We start from the raw sequence: 20536 nt of genomic DNA, 5'->3' as shown, positions 1-20536 counted from the left end.
CCTGAAATGACAACGGTGCTCCTGAAGTTTATAAGGTTACAAATAAAATCACCAAGTCCCGGAATCTCAGAGGCCAGGCACAGCCCTTAAAACTTAAGACAGGACAGGTGCCTGGGTGGCTCAGCTGGTTAAGCATCCGACTTCAGCTCAGGTCATCATCTTGCTGTTTGTGGGTTCGAGCCCCGTGTCGGGCTCTGTGCTGACAACTCAGGGCCTGGAGCCTGCTTCAGATTCTGTGTCTCCCTTGCTCTCTGCCCCCCTCTAGGTCATGCTGTCTCTCTGTGTCTCTCAAAAATAAATAAACATTAAAAAAAAAAGACAGGAGTTTGGGCACAAGGGGCAGATCACTTTGGGAAATTGTACTGCATTGAATAGTGATCCCCAAAACTCATGTCCACTCAGGATCTCTGAATGTGACCTTATTTGGAAACAGTGTCTTTGCAGATATAATCAAGGTAAAGGATCAAGATGAGGTCATACTGGATTAGGACGGACCCTAAATCCAGGGACAGTGTTCTTACAACAGACAGGACAGGACACACAGGGAGGAAGGCTGTGTGACGACAGAGGAGGAGACAGATGGATACAGCGACAAGCCTAGGAAGCCAAGGATGGCTGGGGCCCCCAGAAACCAGAGGAGGCAGGAAGCGTCCTTGTCTGGAGGGAGCGCAGTCCGCCGACACCTTCTGGTCTCCAAACTGCGAGAGTAAATTTCACGTGTTTCAAGCCACTTGGTCTATGGTACTTAGCGTGGCGACCCCAGGAAACTCATGCAGGGATCCGTACGATGAAGAGCACAGTTGGGACAAGTTGGGACAGCTGGGACAGTCCCGTACAGTTGGGACAAAAGCATCCTACGAGATGGCTTCTGTGTAGTACGCGGTGCCACGCACAACCCAGGCAGCTGATATTTACCAACTAAATAAATACCTTAGTGCCTCTTTAGGATTACAGCCCCTACTGAATTGTAAGAAATTACATATAGTGAGCATCCACATAAAGCTTCAGAACACTTACAGTCTACCTGGTTATTTTATTTTATTAAAATTTTTTTTTTAATGTTTCTTCATTTTTTTGAGAGAGACAAAGAGGCAGAGCATGAGTCGGGGAGGGGCAGAGAGAGAGGCAGACACAGAATCTGAAACAGACTCCAGGCTCTGAGCTGTCAGCACAGAGCCCGAAGCGGGGCTCAAACCCACGAACCATGAGATCGTGACCTGAGCCAAAGTCAGACATTCAACTGACTGAGCCACCCAGGCGCCCCTACAATCTACCTGGTTACTTTAAGGATAAATAGGACTATTCTGGGAAATGTAATCACCTTTGGCGACTGACCATTCTGCTCTCTGTGGACACATCCCTTCATGTTAGTATCAGACAGACAGACTCACAGACACCATGTAGGTCAGCCTGGCTGCCCCAATACATTGACACACAATATGCCTGTCTGCAGAGGGCATGAAATCCTTCCTTACCCATCTAAGAGGTGGTACACTGCATAGAAGCTGATCCAGTTTCCTGAATTTTTTAAAAAAATTCAGGTCCATTATTCAAGGGCACACACCTATTTAAAGACACTGGGGGGCGACCAAAGCAGGCAGACACTGCCAGCGAGCCCACCCTTGAAAGATTTCTGCCAGTCAGACTGATGATTCTGGAGTTTTGCCAGGGGCACGCTCCATGAATGTTTGGGTGGCAGAAAGCAGCAGTCTGGTGGTCTTGAAGTGTCAGAGAAGAGAGTTCAGTATGTTAGGGGGAATCCTGGAAGATAGAGAGCCACAGAGGGGGCGAGCCTCCAGATCTGCCTGGAGTCCACCCAAATCTTTGATGAGCTGACTAAGCCACACTTGTGTGGGAAAGACACCAGGGGTTTTGGAGAAAAACCAGCAGCTCAAAGATGGACAAACTAAGAGGAGAGTTCAGCTGCTGAAAAAGATATATTTGCATGAGGGGCAGGGTTCAAGTCCAGCCAAATTAAACACTAGCAAGGGGAACACAGCAGGATCCAGAAATTCTACAACATAGCATTCATGATGTCCAGGACCCAATAAAGATCATGAGCTATGAGAAGAAATAGGAAATTGTGACCGGTACCCAAGAAAAAAGGGGAAGAGTCGATAGCCAAACCAAGAGAATCCAGGTGATACAGACAAAGCAGCTACTAAAAATATGGCTAAGAACTTGAAGGAAGTTATATGCACAATAAAGGAACATACAGGAATCTCCATGGAGAAAGACCAACTATAAAAAAACAAAAACAAAAACAAACACAAGTAGAAATTCTGGAGTTGAAAAGTACAATAACTAAAATGGAAATGTCCCTGAATAAACCTAATAGCTGATTGGACATGGCAGAAAGAAGAATCAGTGAACTGGAAAATAGATCAATGGAACACAATCTAAAGAACTGAGAGAGAGAAAAGCTGAAGAAAAATGAACAGAACATGCGGTCTAACATATATGTGACTGAAGTCCCAGAAGAAAAGGAGAGAATGGGAGAGGAAAAACGTGTATTTGAAGAATGGCCAAACATCTCTTAAATTTGGTAAAAGATACCAACTTATAGAGAGGCGCCTGGGTGGCTCAGTCAGTTAAGCAACTGACTTTGGCTCAGGTCATGATCTCACGATCCGTGGATTTGAGCCCCACATCGGGGTCTGTGCTGACAGCTCAGAGCCTGGAGCCAGCTTTGGATTCTGTGTCTCCCTCTCTCTCTGCCCCTCCCCCACTTGCACTCTGTCTCTCTGTCTCTCTCTCTCTCTCTCTCTCTCTCTCTCTCTCTCTGTCTCTCTTTCAAAAATAAATAAACATTAAAAAAATTTTAAAAAGTCATCAACTTATAGATGCAAGAAGCTCAACAAAGCCCAAGAATGACAAATACAAAGAAAACTGACTTAGATGTGTTACGGTTGAACTGCTAAAATCAAAAAAGAAAAAGAAAATCTTGAAGGCAGTCAGAGAAAAACTACACATGATCTGTAAGGGAACAATAGTATGGATAGTAACCAACTTCCCATCAATAATAACGGTGACCAGAAGATAATGGGATGACATATTTATGGCGCTGAGGAAAACCTGCCAATCTAGAATTCTATATCCAGCAAAACTGTATTTTTTCCTTTTCTTCTCTTAATTTCTTTTTTTTTTAATTTTTAAATGTTTATTTATTTTTGAGAGAGAGAGAGAGAGAGAAGCAGAGCATAAGCTGGGGAGGGGCAGAGAGAGAGGAAGACACAGAATCCGAAGCAGGCTCCAGGCTCTGAGCTGTCAGCAGAGCCTGGCACGGGGCTCGAACTCATGAACTGTGAGATGATGACCTGAGCCGAAGTCCAATGCTTAACTCAGTGAGTCACCCAGGCACCCCTTCTCCTCTTAATTTCTTTAAAATACATCTATTTAACAAAAAAATATTATAACACTCTACTGTGTGTTTTTATGACATATGTAGAGGTAATCTATACAACAACAATAGCACAAAGGAAGGGGAGGGGTAAATGGAATTAGGCATGCAAGGTTCTTGCACTTTACATCATGTAGTAATCTCGTTTGTGATAAATTAAAGATGCGTCATGTAACCCCTAATGTAATCTCTGAAAAAATTAAAAAATATATATAGCTTAAAAACTAAAGAAGAAGCAAATGAAATTCTAAACATATTTGATTGTCCTCAAAGAAGGCAGAAAATGAAGAACAGAGGAACAACAAAAAAGATGAAACAAATAGCAAAATGGCTTTCCTAAATTGAGGTATATTAATAATTACATTAAGTATAAATATATGAAACACTTGAATGAAAAGACAGAAATGGTCAGCCTAGATAAAAAAAACCAAGATCCCATGGTAAGTTGCCTTTTTAAAAGAAATCCTCTTTAATTATTTTTGATGTTTATTTTTGAGAGAGACAGAGAGAGACAGAGAGAGACAGAGCATGAGCTGGGGTGGGGCCGAGAGAGAGGGAGACACAGAATCCGAAGCAGGCTCCAGGCTCTGAGCTGTCGCACAGAGCCCGACGCGGGGCTCGGACCCACGAACCGTGAGATCATGACCTGAGCTGAAGCCGGACGCTCAACAGACTGAGCCACCCAGGCACCCCAAAACAAATCCTCTTTAAAGTTGATTTATTTATTTTGAGAGGGGGGTGCAGAGAGAGGGAGAGAGAGAGAGAATTCCAAGCAGCCTCCACACTGTCAGCACGGAGCCCGATGTGGGGCTCAGACCCACGAATTGTGAGATCATGACCTGAGCTGAACCAAAAGCAGTACACTTAACCGACTGAGCCACCCAGGAGCCCCCAAAGAAATCCTCTTTAAATACAAAGGCACACAAAGGTGGAAAGTAATGGAATGGAAAAAGACATACCATGCAAACTCTAATCTTAAGGAAGCTGGAGTGGCTGTAATGAGGAGACAAAACCAACTTCAAGACAAGGAATATTACTAGAGACAATGAGGGACATTTCATCCTGATAAAATTATCAATTAACTCATCAGGATGACCTAATCATGACAAAGGTACATGCAGCTAGTAGTACAGCTTCAAATTACCACAAAGAAGAAATTAACAGACTTAAAGGAAAAAAATAGATAAATAGTCACAGTGGAGATTTGGAGTGGAAACACTCTTCCCTTTTGATAGAAACCAAACAAAAACACCAGTCAGGATACAGAGTATCTGGATGACACAATCAACCACAGGGACCTAACTGACATTTATATAACACAACAAACCAAACCTGAACATTCTTTTCAAATGTGCAAGGAATATTCGCTGAGGTGGGTCATATTCTGGGCCATAAAGTAAATATATGTATTTTGACAACAACGGAATAAATTAGAAGTCAGTAAGATATCTAGAAATACGCTAAATGTTTTGAAATTTTTAAATACACCTCTAAAATAACCCACAGGTCAAAGAATAAACCATAAGAAAAACTAGAAAATATTTTGAACTGACTGATAACGAAAACATCACATATCAAAATTTGTGGGATGCATATAAAGCAGTGCTTAGAGAGAAATGTTTAGCTTCATAAACTTAAGTTCAAAAGGAACCATTCAAGTTTTCAGCCTTAGAAAGCTACAAAAAGACAAGCAAACCAAACTTTAATAGAAAAAAGGAAATAATAAAGTCAAAAAATAATGAAAGAAAACTCCACAAACCATGGAGAAAAAACCAACAGAACCCAAATTTCTCCAAGAGTGAAATTTCTTCCAAAAAGAAATGAGCTATAAAGCTATGAAAAGACCTGGAGGAAACATAAATGTATACTATTAGGCAAAAGTAAATTTATACTATTTTATACTATTTAAACTAATTTATACTATTAGGTAAATGCATACATGCTGTATGATTCCAACTATATGACAATTCTGGAAAAGGAACAACTATGGAGATGGTAAAAAGATCAGTGACTGCCAGAGGTTTAAGGGGAAGGAGGGATCATAGGTGGAGCACAGAGGATTTTTTTGGGCAGAGAAACTACCCTGTGTGATGCTACGTTACCGTGGTGGACACATGTCATCATATATCTGTCCAAACCCACAGAATGTACCATATCAGGGGTGGACCTTGATGTTAACTATGCACGTTGGGTGATAACGATGTGTCAGTGCAGATTTCCTCTACAAATGTACCACACTGGGGCGGGGGGGTGGGGTGGGGGGATGTTCACGAAGGGGGAGGCTGTGCATGTGTGAGGACAGAGACGACACGGGAGATCTCTGTATCTTCCTCTCAATTTTGCTGTGAACCTAAAACTGCCCTAAAAAAGATAAAGTCTTAGAGAAAAGATTGCCAACCCCCTATAAAAGACTGATAAGAGAAAAGAAAGGAAAAAAAACCCAAATTGCCAATATCAAAAGCAAAATGAGATATATCATAAATCTTATAGAAACCAAAATGATAAGGAACTATTATGAACTTTAGCCAATAAATTCACCAACTTAGATCAAATGAACACCTTTTTTAAAAAACACAACATACCAAAACTGACACAAGATGAAATAGAAACTGTGGATGGAATATCTAACAAAGAAATTGAATATGTTATTGAAATCCTCCTTACGGAGAACACTTCAGGCCCAGAGACTTTCACTGTTAAATGCTATAAAACACTGAAACAAAAATTAATACATCAATTCCATCAGAAAATACAGAAAGGGATACTTCACTCATTTTAGGAGGTCATCAAAACCCTGATACTGGCGAGGTGGGTGGGGGAATGTGATAAATGGGAGATGGACGTTAAGGAGGACACTTGTCGTGATGAGCACTCATCGTTATATGTAAGTGACAATCACTGAATTCTATTCCTGGAACCGATACTACACTACGTTAACTAACATGAATTTAGATAAAATTAAAAAAAAAAAAAAAACACCTGATACCAAAACTTGATAAAGACATTATAAGAGAAGTATTTAGATCAATATCTCTCATGAACACATATAGAAAAATCATACAAAATATTATAAATCAAATCCAGCAATATGAAACTAACAACCCATACGTACATTTTCATTTTTTTCCCCCCTAATGAAGCCCCAGCTCCTTCCCTCCTCAAATGATTTTTGACAAAGGTGACAAAGCAATTCAACAGAGAAAGGAAAATTGTTTAAGCAAATTATATATCCATATGGGAAGAATAAAACAAGCGAACTTCGATCCCTGTCCAATACCTCACACAAAAGTGATTTTAAATTAGATCATAGACTTACACAAAGAAGTCAAAACTATACAACTTCTGAGAGAAAACATAAGGGCATAGGCAAAATTTTTTTAGACAGAATGCAGAAAGTAATAAGTATGACTGAAAAACTCAATAAATTTGATTTGTGAAAATTTTAAAACTTCTGTTCATTTAAAGACTTGAACAACACAAATCAGTAAGCCACAGTCTGGGAGAAAATATTTGCAAAACAAGTATCTGACAAAGGGCTTTTATTTATAATATGTAAAAAGCTCCAATAATTCAATAATAAGACAATCTAATGGGCAAAAGACTTTAACAGGCACTTGACAAAGATGTCCAGATCCCCAACAAGTATACGAAATAATGCTCAACATTGTTAGTCACCAGGGAAATGCAGATTAGAACCACAATGAGATACCACTAAACACTCACTAGAATGGCTAAAATAAAATCTGACAACAACCAATGTTGTGACCACAGGGAGTAATCGTAACTCTCACACACGTGTGGGAATGTAAAATGATACAACCATGTTGGAAAAAAGGTTTGACAGTTTTCTAGAAAGTGAAACCCACCCTTTAGCCCAGAATGCATCCCCGAGGTGTTCATCCAGGAAATATGGAAACATGTCTACACGAAACCCCGTATACACAGGCTCACAGCAATTTTATTCACAGCAGCCCCAAAGTGAAATAGCCCAAATGTCCATCATCGGGAGAATGGCTGAGAAACTGTAGGCTGTGCTAGATTAAAGATGCAGATTGTAATCCCTAAAGCAACTACTTAAAAAAAAAAATACAAAAGATGCAGCTAAAAGCTAACAGGGGAACACCACTGAGATATTACTGATTAATCTAAGAGGATGAACTCTGAAATATACAACCCCTGGGTGAATTTCAAAGTCATTATGCTGAGCGAAGGAAGCTGTATCCAAGAGTACACGATGTAGAACAGACAAAACTAATCTAAGGTTTTTTAAAAAAACAAAAAAAATCAGGGATCCCTGGGGGGCTCAGATGGTTAAGCATCTGACTTCGGCTCAGGTCATGATCTCGCGGTTCGTGGGTTTGGGCCCCGCGTCAGGCTCTGTGCTGACAGCTCGGAGCCTGGAGCCTGCTTCGGATTCTGTGAGTCTCTGTCTCTGCCCCTCCCCAGTCCGTGCTCTGTCTGTCTCTCAAAAATACATAAATATTAAAAAAACAACAAAATCAGATCAGTGTAGGGGGCAGGAACTGATGGGCAAGGGACAGGCAGGAACTTTCCGGGGAGTGGATGGACACATTCTCCATGAAAACAGGGTATGCATTACATGGAACACTCATTTGTCAAGAGGTGACAGTCAAGATTCGTGCATTTACAGTATGTAAATTTCAACCCAGAAAACCCTGTAAAAATACAGTAACGGAGTGGAGGTTGGGGGTGGGCAGGAATAAGTGGGCATGAGACTGGCAGAATGATGATACCTGTACAGCCCAGTGATAGCTGCACCGGGCTCATTATACCGTGTGCTGATTTGTAGATGTTTGAGTTTTCCGTGATAAAAGGTTAAATAAAAACCCACCCGGCAATTAGCCGTCAGTCCAGAAGGGTATGTGCAGGCACATTTTGTCACCGCCTTTCTCTGCATGTGCTGGCTTGCCATGCGAGCAGCCCTTGGAGATGAGGGCAGGGGATCGGGGAGTCCTTCTAGAAGGTGTAAGGCTGGATGTGAGTGACCCCTCCACCCGGCAGAACAGGGACCAGCAGGGGAAGGGGGAGGGCTGGCCCCAGGGACAAGGGCACCAACCACATAGGATGTGAGGTTGGGGAATCCCTAAATTCTGCTTTTCGCCTTCTCCGCTCAGCTGGTCAGGCTCCTGAGTGATGGCAGTCACCCTCGACCCCTGGACACGCTCTGGTAGGGAAGAGTGTGGGTCTGTGCTTCTGCTCTGAACTTGAACTTGCAACGGGAACTGGGAATCAGTCTGTCTGACTCCCCGCTTGCTCCCTCAGCTTCGTTTGCCTGCTCCCCTAAACAGGAGAACCCTGCCCAAGGCGGGGGCCTGAGCATTCTTCCTCTGACTCCCTTCATCTGTGGCCACTTTCGACTGGGCTCTGGGGGCCTCAAGATGGTCAGCCAAGAGGAGAGAGGCCTCGAATGCGAGCCATTGCCCAGCCTGTGAGGTTGGCTCAGAATCGCGCCCAGTGTGTTGTTTGTAAGCCAAGCAGGTTTCGTTGGCCACCTGGTCCCTGACGAACACACACTTGGGGAAGGAAGTGGGCAAGAACAGCCTCCTTGGTGCGACTGCCCCCCTCTGCGGCTCAGGCCTGAGAAGGCTCATCCGACCTGGGGGCCCTGCCGGCGACACTCGGCAGGGGGAGCCTCTGCCCGGGTTTCCCCGAGTGTAAGTGAGGGGCAGCGGGGGACCGGCGGGCAGCAGCCTGGATCACACCCGCCTGATGAATGGATCTGCCCTGGGCACAAAGGGAAGAGGCTTCTGTTTACAGGAAAATACTCTGGTTACCTAGTAACCAGTAATGACAGGAAAGGAAACGCAGAAAAAGCTGAGGGCAGTTCTGGGCCCTGCTCCTGGCCGGGCGGGCCGGGCGCTGACTCACCACAACCTGAAGCAATCTCCTTTCTATTCCTGTTCCTCCGTGTGCGGAGCGGAGGGGTCGCCTGCCTTACATAGGTCGGATCGGTATTTAGAAAACATCTTGTCATCTCTGCAGGAACGGGGCGGGGGGGGGGGGGGTGGGGGGTGGGGAGCAAGAATGGTGCTTTTAGCTACCTTCGTTCTGATTGGCCAGTTAACTTCCGCTCTGGGGAGACACAGGGCCTTTCCCTCTTCCTGTGGGGAGAGACCCGTGGCCTCCTCAAAGCTCTCAGTTCATGCTCTCCTGGTCCCTGGTACTGGTGGCACCAGGGTCCCCTTGCCCCTGAGAAAGCAATTCCTATTTTCCCGTGAACAAGAAGCAACAAGTCCAGAACGCCCTCAGAGAGTACCGTTGTGTCCAGGCCGGCTTCTGCCCTGATGCCCGTTTGACGTTCCGAGTGTCATCTCGGTGGCCAGAAAAACCATGTCCGTTTGCTTCTCTTGGGCCTCCTTCAGTGTGGGCGCGAGGTCTAAGGAGCCAGCGATGCCCACTTTAGATTCTGTCCCAACTATCCCTGCTGGCGTCGGGATAGCCCTGCTCAGCTCCAGGCACCCGGAAAAGGCTCGTGCACTTGGAGATCTAAATGTCCATCTCCTTGCTGAAAAGTGTACTCGTTAACACATCCTTTCTCGCTCTCGGATCCCCGCCGAGGCACCCACCCAGTGGGCACTAAAGCAGGGCCTCCCAGCCTGGGCACTGCAGACATCAGCCCGTTTCTCCGTGGGGGGTTGTCCCGGGCTCTGTGGGGTGCTGATCGGCATCCCCGGCCCCTCCCACCACACACCGGGAACACCCTCCCTCGGCCCTGAGTCTCCAGACACTGGCAACCGTCCCCTGGGGGAAGGATGGCGGCCGAAGGACAGCCACCGCTCTAAGTGAAGTGCAGTGTCCGAGAAAGGAGTTGGACAGACGGCCCTTGGGTAGAAGGCACATGTAGACAGGTGACCAACAGGAAGGACAACAGAGGAGGACGCTGCAGTGACCCGGACACAAAGTAACCGCAATTCTGCCCAACGGGAGGCAGAACTGGAGGCAGAAACGTGGGCCCGGCGGAGGCTTCCCCCGTTTCTGGGGGGTATCCAGTCTCAACTGCCAGCAAGGGTGCCCCATTATTCCTTCTTTGCCTAAACCCTTCGGACGCCCCGTCGTTCCGCAATTTTTCATTTTTTTTCTTCTGCAGCAGCCGACTCTGAAGGGCCGGAGCCGGCTCCGAGTTTCTCTGGAATGAAGTATCGACAGAATTCAAATTCCTTTTTCTGTTGGTAAGAATTGGGCTTCTGTTCTTGTTTTCTTCACAGCAGCCAAACGTTCCCTCGCCGTCCAGCAGAGGAGCGGGCCCGAGCCCTGCAAGTTGGCCGTCTGAAGGGCTCCAGGCAGGACGCAACGGGTGGGACAGGCTACTCTCATCACAAAGGACAGCGGCCTTCCCCCCCCCCCCGCCCCCCATCGCAACGGGGCAACACCCACTTACGTTCCTCCCTAAAGGACACGATTTGGCAATCAGTTTGAAATTTTGGGGGCGCCTGGGTGGCTCAGTTGGTTGTGTCCGACTTCGGCTCAGGCCGTGATCTCGCAGTTCACGAGTTCGAGCCCCACCTCGGGCTTGATGCTGTTGGCACGGAACCCGTTTCGGATCCTCTGTCTCCCTCTCTCTCTGTCCCTCCCCCACTCACTCTCTCTCTCAAAAAAACAGATTGTCCAAACTAAGGTATGGTTACGTCAACTCGCATGCAGTCTGATTTTGGCTGCCGTCTACAACGTCATGGGCTTAGGGGGCGCGTGAATTAAAAACCACCCAGCCCTCACGGGCATCCTCACCCAGGAAATACGCTTTTGGCAGGCAGCCCAATTCCGCCGCTCGTTCATAATCCCTTGAACGCCACCAGACTTGGTTTCCAACCACTTCTTTTCCTCAGACTTGCCGCTTCCTCTCTGCCTCCTAAGCCACTGGACTAGTTCAGGTCAGCAGGCATGTCCCCAGGCCTCGGGGCCACGTCGAACGATGTCTCCAGCGCGGACCGGACCGCCCGCCTCCCAGGGACCTGGTGCAATCCCGGCCTCCTCCTCCTTGCACACTGGAAGTTCTGGGTCTGCCTCTAGGGCAACACTGCCGGTCCGAAATCAAGGGCTACCAGGAGTCTGACCACTGAGGGGTGGGGCGGCATCTGTCACGTTCTGATGCCAAGGGTCTGCGGTCCTCGAGAAGGTTGAGCATCGAGCGTCATGTGGTTCCAGGCGCGGTTCACACTCACGAGGCGGCCCAGCCTGCCCTGGATGCTCCAGACCTTCTGACATGAAGACTGTCTGCTCAGAGCTGGCCCGAGAGCCCCGCTCCGTGAGCGCATCCCGGGAACAGACACCTGGGTCGCTTCCCGCTTCCCAGCCCGCCATAGGGTCTCAGCTCTGTCACGGAAAAGACCCAGCAGCCGTCATCGCAGACGTAAGGCAGGCACAACTTCTGAGCAAACACTGAGGTGGCTGACCCGCCGTGTGGACTCCCACAGATGAGTTCGGATCTTAGTTCCATCATTCGCTGTGGCCTCAGTTTCTTTACCTGAGAAAGGGGGTCGGGCGGATGAGGTGCAATGATGCATGAGGCGTGCCCGTCCCGAGCTTGGCCCCCAGCCGGTGCCTGATAAATAGAATACAACCTAGTGGAAAGGGAGAAGGGTGAGAACCCCAAAGACACCTGCATCGGCAGCGGCCAGCAATGCGGTTCGGCCTAACTGTACCCCAGACTCTGGGCCAAGTGTGATCTTACTTAACTCTTCGGGAAGCTACTCCATTATCATCCTCGTTTTAGAAACAACAAGGGACAAACGGAGGCTCAGAGAGGTCAAGCGAGAGCTCGAGGCCACACAGCCTGAGGAGGCAGAGCTGGGTTCGAACCGGGTCTTCCTCCTTTCGGCAAAGGAGGCGCACTTGGTCTGTAAAGGCCCCCGAGGCTCCCACTGTCTGTGCTGCAGAGGCCGTCTCCTTCCCGTGTAAATCGTTCCTCCGCCCCGCGGCAAAGAGAACTCGGAATAATATCATGAGCTCAGTTTTCTGCTCTACAGGTGTCTACGTAATTGAGCTTATGTCACTGGCTGGAGCTGTGGATCAGCTGAAATGATTCATGTGGACGAACGACACGGGTCCAAGCTGGACATGTACGTTTGGCCCTTTCTGTCTGGCTCAAGTCAAGAAGCGGCTCTTCCTGCCACTCAGTCACTGGGAGGGACTTGTCAATAATGACTCCGATGCCACCGTCCCCTCCGTCTTTTCCCACAAAGCAACCAGAAAGCAGAGCGGTATCGTAGTGGGGAGCACGCCGGGGGCCCCTGCCCAGCCGGGCACATCCCATGCCCCGTGGCCCCGCTGCCACCTTGCTTTCTGCGCCCCCCTCGGCCCTCTCCCAGCCTCACGGGTTCATCTGGACGCTATGGCCTATCCACTAGGGCTTCGTCTTCTGCAGCCCTCCCCGTCCTGCCCTCTGCTTTGTACCCACTTTGGCTGGCGCTCTCTGGAGAAAGCGAGGCCTCCTCTATGGTCTGAATGGGATGGCTACCCGACCCCTCGGCACCCCCAGCTCAATCCCAACGGCATCCGATGTGCCAGGTTCTGAGACCGTGGGCCTGGGTGCGGGCCACTGTGCTGCCTCCACCAAACATACGGCTCTGCAGGTGGCCAGTGTGGCTGCAGAGGTCCCGACTGGCAGGGACGAGGTGGGTGGGGGCCGTTCTGGTGTGAGGGTCCACCGGAGGCTGGGACTGGCGTCCCCGTGAGCACCACAGCGATTGTGAGGACAGGGGCGATGACACCTGCCAGGATGGGACTGATGCGGCCCCGGAAAGCAGGGCTGAGGCTAGAGAGCACCGCGGCCCTCAAAGTCCACCCACCCGTGACCGCTAGAACAGGACTGCTGGGTCACAGGGAGCCGCCATCGGCAGCTTCCGAATGGACCCAAGCAGCACCATGCACAGCGATGAACACCCGCCGTCCGTCACCACCCCCCCCCACCCCCCCACCCCCCCCACCCCCCGTCTAGAGCGGGGCTCCCTGGCCTCGGTGCCGTGGCCACTGGGGCTGGATCAGTTTTGGCTGCGGGGGTGGGGGCTGTCCGGGGCCCTGTGTGTGGGGGCGGGAGGGGGGTAGGCTGAGCAGCATCCTGGTTGCCACCCACTCCAAACCAGGAGCAGCCCCAGCCGTGGAAACCAAGTGTCCCCTAGGGGACTAGTCAGCAGGGGGTGAGAGGCACTGCTCTGCCTTTTCTGGAACTGCTCATAAACTATAACCTGCATTTCAACCCAATTCCCGGGAGATTTGTACGTGCATGAAAGTTTGAGGGGTGCTTCTCTGAACCACCATTTCCCCCCTCCCCACTGCAGACGTTTGGGGCCGCGTTGTTCTCTGTGGGGCATCCCAGGCACTGCGGGGGGTGGGACAGCATCCCCGGCCCCACGCACTCCATGCCAGGGGCCTCCCCTCCTCATCACAACCCCAAATGACACCACCCAGTGGTGTTCCCTGAAGGTCAGCGCGGCCCTCTTTGAGAACCACTGGTCTGACGCCACGGCCTTGCTGAACCTGGTACTTCTAGACCAACCAAGCCATTCTCTATGCTCACTGCCCTCGGTTCTGCTTTCTGTCTCCCAGTTGTGCATGTTTGGTTCCCCGACGAGGCCGTCCTCAAGAAAACAAGGCTTTTAGAGCGCCCCCGACAGCCTGGGAGAGGAGGAGCAAGGCAGGCCGACCAGGGGCTGGCCGGGGGCTCCCTGCTCCAGGACATCTGCCCGATTGACCCCACCCCGCACAGGACGGTGCTGCCCAGTGAGTGACAGGGGCACTTCCTGTTCCTGGAAATGGCCAATAGGCCCGGGCGTCGGGCGGTACCTCCACGACTGACTCAGGCAAACGAGAGGCTGGCTTTTCTCCTGCTGCCAGCATCACACCCGGGACCTTTCCAAGTGACCCCGACTCCTCTCAGGAGTCACCCCTCACTCCGGAGTTTCGAAAGCAGACAAACGGCCGAGCTGAACATCAGGAACTTCCCCCGTAACAGGCCAGCACTGGAGGGGCCCGTACGAATCAGCCAGCCCTGCTCCTCTGCCCGCAGGATGAAGGGACCCGAAGATGTTAAGCGCTTTGCCCAAGCTGCAAGTCCTCACGTGGGGGGAGGTATCTCCGTGGGGAAGTTTTTTAAATGATCCATTTAATAGGAAGTTTTTAAGCGAGGCGACAATTCCTGACAAAGCACTTGCCAATTTTCTGGAATGCATAGTAGCATTTCTGTGGAAGGACTGACCTCCTCAGCACAAACTCCTCTCCCGCGATCCTGCTGTTAACAGGTTACAGGAAGAATCTTGTATTCTGATTAATCTTTTGGGGCATCTTAGTGTAAGTCAGAACTTACTCATTTTGATTCCAGTACGCTCGCTGTCACTGGCATCTTAATTATTGCATCTAACAGGGCTGGTGGCTAACAAGCTTGCCTTGTATAGATACTCACAGCTTGCTTTTATTTGTTCTAGAACGCAAATGACATCCCATTGTAAGTTTTGGCTGCAAGACTAAGTCGGAAGCTTGTTCGCATACTTCCCATTGTCCCGAGACACTAGCCGGGGTGCTGGCGAAAAGTGCAAGGGACACTTCTCGGGGCATTCAGCTACAGAACGAGCTGCCGGTAAACCAACCGATCCGTACAACTAAAGCGAATCTCACCACGGAGCTGTCTGACTGACCGCGGGCGCTGTGCTCTGATACAGGCTGCACTTCTGCGGTTGCTGCTGCCTTAGACAGACTGCACTCGAGATGAACAAGGCAGGACCGAGCCCCCACCAAGAGCCTGCGCTGACTGACAGTTCCTAATTTATAGCCCTGGCTGGTGGGCGGGGCGGGGCGGGCGGGGCGGGGCGGGGAGGGCGGGGCCGAGAGTGGGGGAAAGAAATGTGTCACCGGCTTTGAATGAAGTGCAGGGGCATGTTTACCCAAGCAACCAGCCCTGGTAAACAGTCGCTATCTCTGGCTCACTGAGGAGGAGGTAGGGAGTGACACTGTTTTGATCAAAATCCACGGGGTGGCTGCAAAGTGCCCCTCCACGGGGTGAGGGTTTTCCGCTCCAGTTAGAGGGAACACATCTGCTTCCCCAATATGCGCAATATACGCGTTCGCCTGAAGGGTCACCCGAGTATCCAACTTCTCAACGGGAAGAGCGAGGCAGAGTAAAGAACCAGAAGGCTCTGGGTCCGGTGTCCGTCACCAGCCAATCTTATATGTGAATGTTGTCACATGTGACCCACTGGGTTCAGGTCCCGGCTTTTCTGATATTCTCCAGCAGCCGCAAGGAAAACATCACGCTGGAAAGCACTTGAAAAGTAGGTTGGCCAGGCAGTCATTTTACAAACACGAGGAATTAGATCAAAAAAGAAATTCCACTCGGGACTGAAACAAGTCTCCAGTGGAGAGCAGTCTAGGATATGTTCAAATGGCTAAAGGTTCTTCTCCCCCCCCCCCCCCCCCCCCCGATGAGCTGTCACAATGAGAGCACGTTTTCTTCCACGGAGACCCCAGGGGGACCCAGGTCTACCTGTTGGGGCAAATCAAACTCAAACATAATTTCATCAGAGAAAAATATATGCAGATGTTCAATTAAAACCTGGAGTCCGCAGTCCTGGCGCTGTTTGCTGGCCCTCATTGTTTGCTGAGTAACAACGGTTGCCAGGGACAACGCAGTCCACTCCCGTCTCTAAGAGCCTGTTGCTGGGCAACCGCAAGAATACTTCCCAAACCAAACAATGTCATCCCTGGAGCAATCCCCTCTATCTCACATTAACCAGATCTAAAAAAAAACCCTCCCAAATATGTAATCTATTATTTTCAGAAGCCCTAAGAGAAAGGCAAATAATCTCTTCTCTATAGTAACCAAGGGGGAAACAGTTTACCATATTTGTTCTGAAATAACAAAACCCAAGAAGGACCAATCTCCCCGCGGTCAGCATCAGAGCAGAGACGTCTACAAGCCTTCCCAGTGCCGGGAGGAGAAAGTGCCTTTTTCTCCAAGAGGAAAGAATTTATTTACCATCAAGCAAACAATGTGGGATATTCATAGCTGCACACGGGTTTTCTGGGCAGGGATTATACAAACTAAAACTAACTGGGGATTGAGCTATTTGAAAAAGATGTAAGAACAGAGGAGTAGATACCTAATTTAAAAGACTTTTGAAAATGTCATGTACAGACAAATAAGTGCAAACCAAATTGTTGACTCAGCATTAGAAGTGCCTCCTGGGACTCTGCGGGAAGGAACCGACAGCATCTGGTGTCCCTGTGCCTGCTCTTCCTGCCCCACTCAGCAACAGGAAGAGGAAGACGAAGACGAAGACGAAGAGGAAGAGGAAGCCAGGCCTGGGAAGCACAGGGACACACAGTCTCGGAGAGCAGTGACAGGGAGGTGTCTAGCTTTGGCCAATCTTGACCCACCGAGAAAAAAACCCAAGCTAACCTCAAAGCCAATCCAGCCTTGGCTCTGTCCAGAGGAATTTGGGCTTTGGAACTTGGAAGGGAAGGGGATAGCACCCCATCTTACAAGGGGAGGGCACAGTTCTAAGGGGATGGTCTTATTCTAAGGGGGGAGCATGGCCAAGAATCTTAAAACATGCTGACAGAACAGGAAGTATGTGGCCGCAGCCACAGTGGGTCCACATTTTAGGTTATAAAGGCACCCGGCACTGATAGATTTGTGCATGATTAAGGTATACACTTTCAGCTCCCAGCTGAGGTTTGGCCTCCAGCGAAACCTGGCCTTTGAGATAGACATGACTGACGCAAAGCAACCTTCTTTTCCTAAGAGAGCATACAGGAGGCGCTCTTTGAATAAACAAGTCAGAATGAAAGTGTTTCCTTGAGAGTAAGGGGAGGCAGACTCCACACTGTTAAAATCTGAACCTGGGTTCTAGGGAGATGGGAAATTTGAAGCCAGATATTTGGGCCATTAACGCATGGCAAAGCAGTAACGCTGATCTCTAGCCTGGAAGTGAGACCACCAGCAGCTGAAAGTGTGGGAGTCACTGCTCCTAAGGCCTAGGGGACACTGCCAATTCTGCCTGCGCTCTGCATCTGAAGGGAGGCTCTGACACACAGCCGTGAGGGTCCCAAACCCCATCTCTGGAAAGAGGATTGGAAAGGGGGTCCTCTGTACATTAGTCATTGATCTCAATACAAACTATTTATTGAGTGCCTGGCATGGGCCAGGCATTTCCCACTAATCAAAACAGACAAAGTTCCCTTCCCTTCTGGAACTTATATTCTGTCCCCAGGTAGTGGGGGTGGGTGGGGAAGGATAGAGACAGTAAACAAAATAAGAAAATCTACAATATGTCAGATGGCGACAGATGCCAGAGGTGGGGGGTGGGAATGGAGTGGAGGCAGGGAGCAGTGGGGTGAGATGGGGTTGCAATTTTTAAAGGATTGCCGAATGCCTCCCCCAGAAGACTCATTAAGGAAACAAGGAAAGTGAGGGGCTGAGCCATCTAGGGGAAGAGCATTCCTGGTGGAGGGAATAGCCAGTGCAAAGGCCTTGAGATGAGGCCATGCCTGGCTGGTGACTTGAGCTGGGCAAACCAGGAGACAAGAAGAGGGGGAAAGGCCCACAGAGACAATCATACAGGCTTCGGCTTCTGCTCAGGATGAAATAGAAGTGATCAGAGGGTTTTAGCCCAGGGAATGATCTGATCTGACTTGGTTTGTTTTTTTTTTTTTCAACGTTTATTTATTTATTTTTGGGACAGAGAGAGACAGAGCATGAACGGGGGAGGGGCAGAGAGAGAGGGAGACACAGAATCGGAAACAGGCTCCAGGCTCTGAGCCGTCAGCCCAGAGCCCGACGCGGGGCTCGAACTCACAGACCGCGAGATCGTGACCTGGCTGAAGTCGGGCGCTTAACCGACTGCGCCCACCCAGGCGCCCCTGATCTGACTTGGTTTTAACCAGGTGCCTCTGGCTACTGGGTTGAGAACAGGCAAAGAAGGAAAAGGATGCAAGGAGACAGAGCAGCTAAGAGGGTGTTTGTGATGGTCCAGGTGAGAGACGGTGACGTGGCTGAGCCTGGGTGATGGCAGTGGAGGGGTGCAAAGCAGTCAGACTCTGGATAAAGGGAGGTGGAGTCGATAGGATCTACTGATGGGCTGGGTGTGGGGTGTGAGAGAAGGGAGTTAAGACTGCGTCAAAGATTTTTGGCAGGGAAAAGGATGAGATCAGGAAAACCGAGGGAGAAGCACGAGGACTGGGGAGCACTCAGAAGTTGAGTTTTAAAGGTGTGAGGTGGGTGAGAGGCTCTTAGACACCCAAGCTGGAATGCTGAGAAGGTCAACAGATATATAAGTGAGGGCCGGAGGGGCAAGTGGTAGGCTGGAGTCACCAGTGTCCAGATGCCCTGGGCCAGAGTTTTAGTATACAGATGTACAGATGTGCGTAGCGTCTAAGGATGTGGACTGGAGCCAGCAGTGTATCGCTGACAAGGACTGGAGCCAGCAGTGTATAGATGCCTACTTAAGGCCAGGAGCCTGGCTGAGCTCATCAAAGGAGGGCGGAGAAGAGGCCCAGGCTTGGGCTCTTTGGCTCTCCACCATTTAGCGATCCTAAAGAGGAGGAAACCCAGCAAACCGAGTAGCGTCCCGAGCATTAGTTGAATTGGGGGCTGAGAACGGATCGCTGGATTACGGTGACGTGACAGAGCAGTTCCAGGGGAACCCTGTGGGCAAAGTCCACAGAGATTGGGGGATTCAAGAGAAACCAAGAGTCGTGGAACTGGAGACCCCAGGCACAGGCAGCCTTTGCGGCATCTCTGCTGGAAAGGAAAGGAGAGGAAGAGGGTAGCCATGGAAATGGGAAGTCCGCTTGGGAGAGGGCTTCTGAAACGGAAGAAGGGACGGGCAGGACCCAGCGGGCGGGAGTGGAGACAACCGCTGGCGGAGTGCCGTTACACAGGTGAGACGGGATGGAGACATCCCGCAGAAGAGAGGAGGGGCCGGCCAGAACTTGCACGTGGCCATTGGTCCACCAGCCCAGGACAGGGCCTCCGCCCAGACGCAGGGAGAGGTGGGGCACCACCAAGTCACAAATGGGTTATCCCAAACCCGCAAGTCTCTTCAGGAGCTCCCAGTCCCCAGTGCCATCCCTCAGCTGTGGGGTCCCTGTGTGACGATTCCAGGGCCCTTCCAGGTCTACTCAAGCCCCCGACAGCCAGGGCACTGGCCCCTGCAAGGCTGCTGGGAGGCCTCCAACCTCAGCAAGATGGAAGGCTTGAAGCGTGGGGTGGGAGCCGGGCATCGCACAAGATGACTCAGGTCTGCAGGTCTCACGCCAGAGTCTCCGGCAGAGCCCGGGCTGAGAAGGGTGAGCTGGAGCTAGGGACGAGCCCCCACATGGCCTCCCTGGGCCCCAAGGCTTCAGGGCTCCATCTGCCCATGCAGGAGTCTGAAAGTTTGCGTCCCCCCCAAATTCATACGTGGCAACACCTAATGCTCAAGGTGTTGGGCGGTGGGGTCTTGGGGAGGGGGTTGAGCGCCCTTATGAAAGAGGCCCCAGGGAGCTCCCTCAGCCCTTCCAGGCTGTGAGGACACAGCGAGAAGTCTGCTGCCCCGAAGAGGGCCCTCACCGGTCATGCCAGCACCCGAACTCAGAACTGGGAACACTGTATTTCCATGGTTTAGAAGCTGGCCAGTCCGTGGTATTGTTACGACAGACTGAGCCAACCCCACGCTTGCCCCCCACCCTGTGGGTCCCCCTCAACAGCCTCACAGAACCCATCCTTCGTGTTTCGCCCCACACGCGATTTGCTCTTTTCATTGCTTTCTTTATGATGACTATGCACCTCTTTCCAGATCCACCAAAATGTCTGATCTTTCCAGGTCCAACGATTGCTAGAGATTAGTTCTAATACGGCTCCTTTTTCTGCCATGTCAACGTACAAACGTGCAAGCTTAAATAAGAAAAAGTCTCAGCATCACGTTGAAAAACAAAAGTGTATTTCTTGCTAAGTCATGCTTGAAGTATGCAAGATTACCAAGAAATTTAGCGTAAGATAAACAAGTACGGCCAGGAATCCTGCTGTGGGAGTTTCAAACGCAGAGTCCTCCGGCTGGGGCCACCAATGCACTCGGCACTGGGCTGGCACGCTGTCCCCTGCTGGGAGGACCTCTCGTTGCTTCAAGTGGCCTGGGAGCTGCGCCT

General features: G+C 50.0%; 1 protein-coding gene across 2 annotated transcripts in view; it reads right to left on the bottom strand.

Annotated features, from left to right (window-relative positions):
- RFX2 (regulatory factor X2) overlaps positions 1-20536 on the bottom strand; it is a 91535-nt gene that overhangs the window by 42153 nt on the left and 28846 nt on the right. Inside the window, exon 1 of one of the 2 annotated variants that reach the window (XM_053220025.1) lies at positions 15029-15408. The exons of the other annotated variant lie outside the window; for it this stretch is intronic. The gene's annotated coding sequence lies outside the window, so the exon portion shown is untranslated. Of the gene's footprint in view, positions 1-15028; positions 15409-20536 lie in introns of those variants that run through there. 2 annotated transcript variants of the gene reach the window in all.

This window comes from Acinonyx jubatus, chromosome A2 (assembly GCF_027475565.1).
Source record: "Acinonyx jubatus isolate Ajub_Pintada_27869175 chromosome A2, VMU_Ajub_asm_v1.0, whole genome shotgun sequence".
In the NCBI taxonomy this organism is placed as follows: domain Eukaryota; kingdom Metazoa; phylum Chordata; class Mammalia; order Carnivora; family Felidae; genus Acinonyx; species Acinonyx jubatus.
The sequence above is the reverse complement of the archived record's forward strand: the minus strand, read 5'-3'. Positions and strand labels throughout refer to the sequence as shown.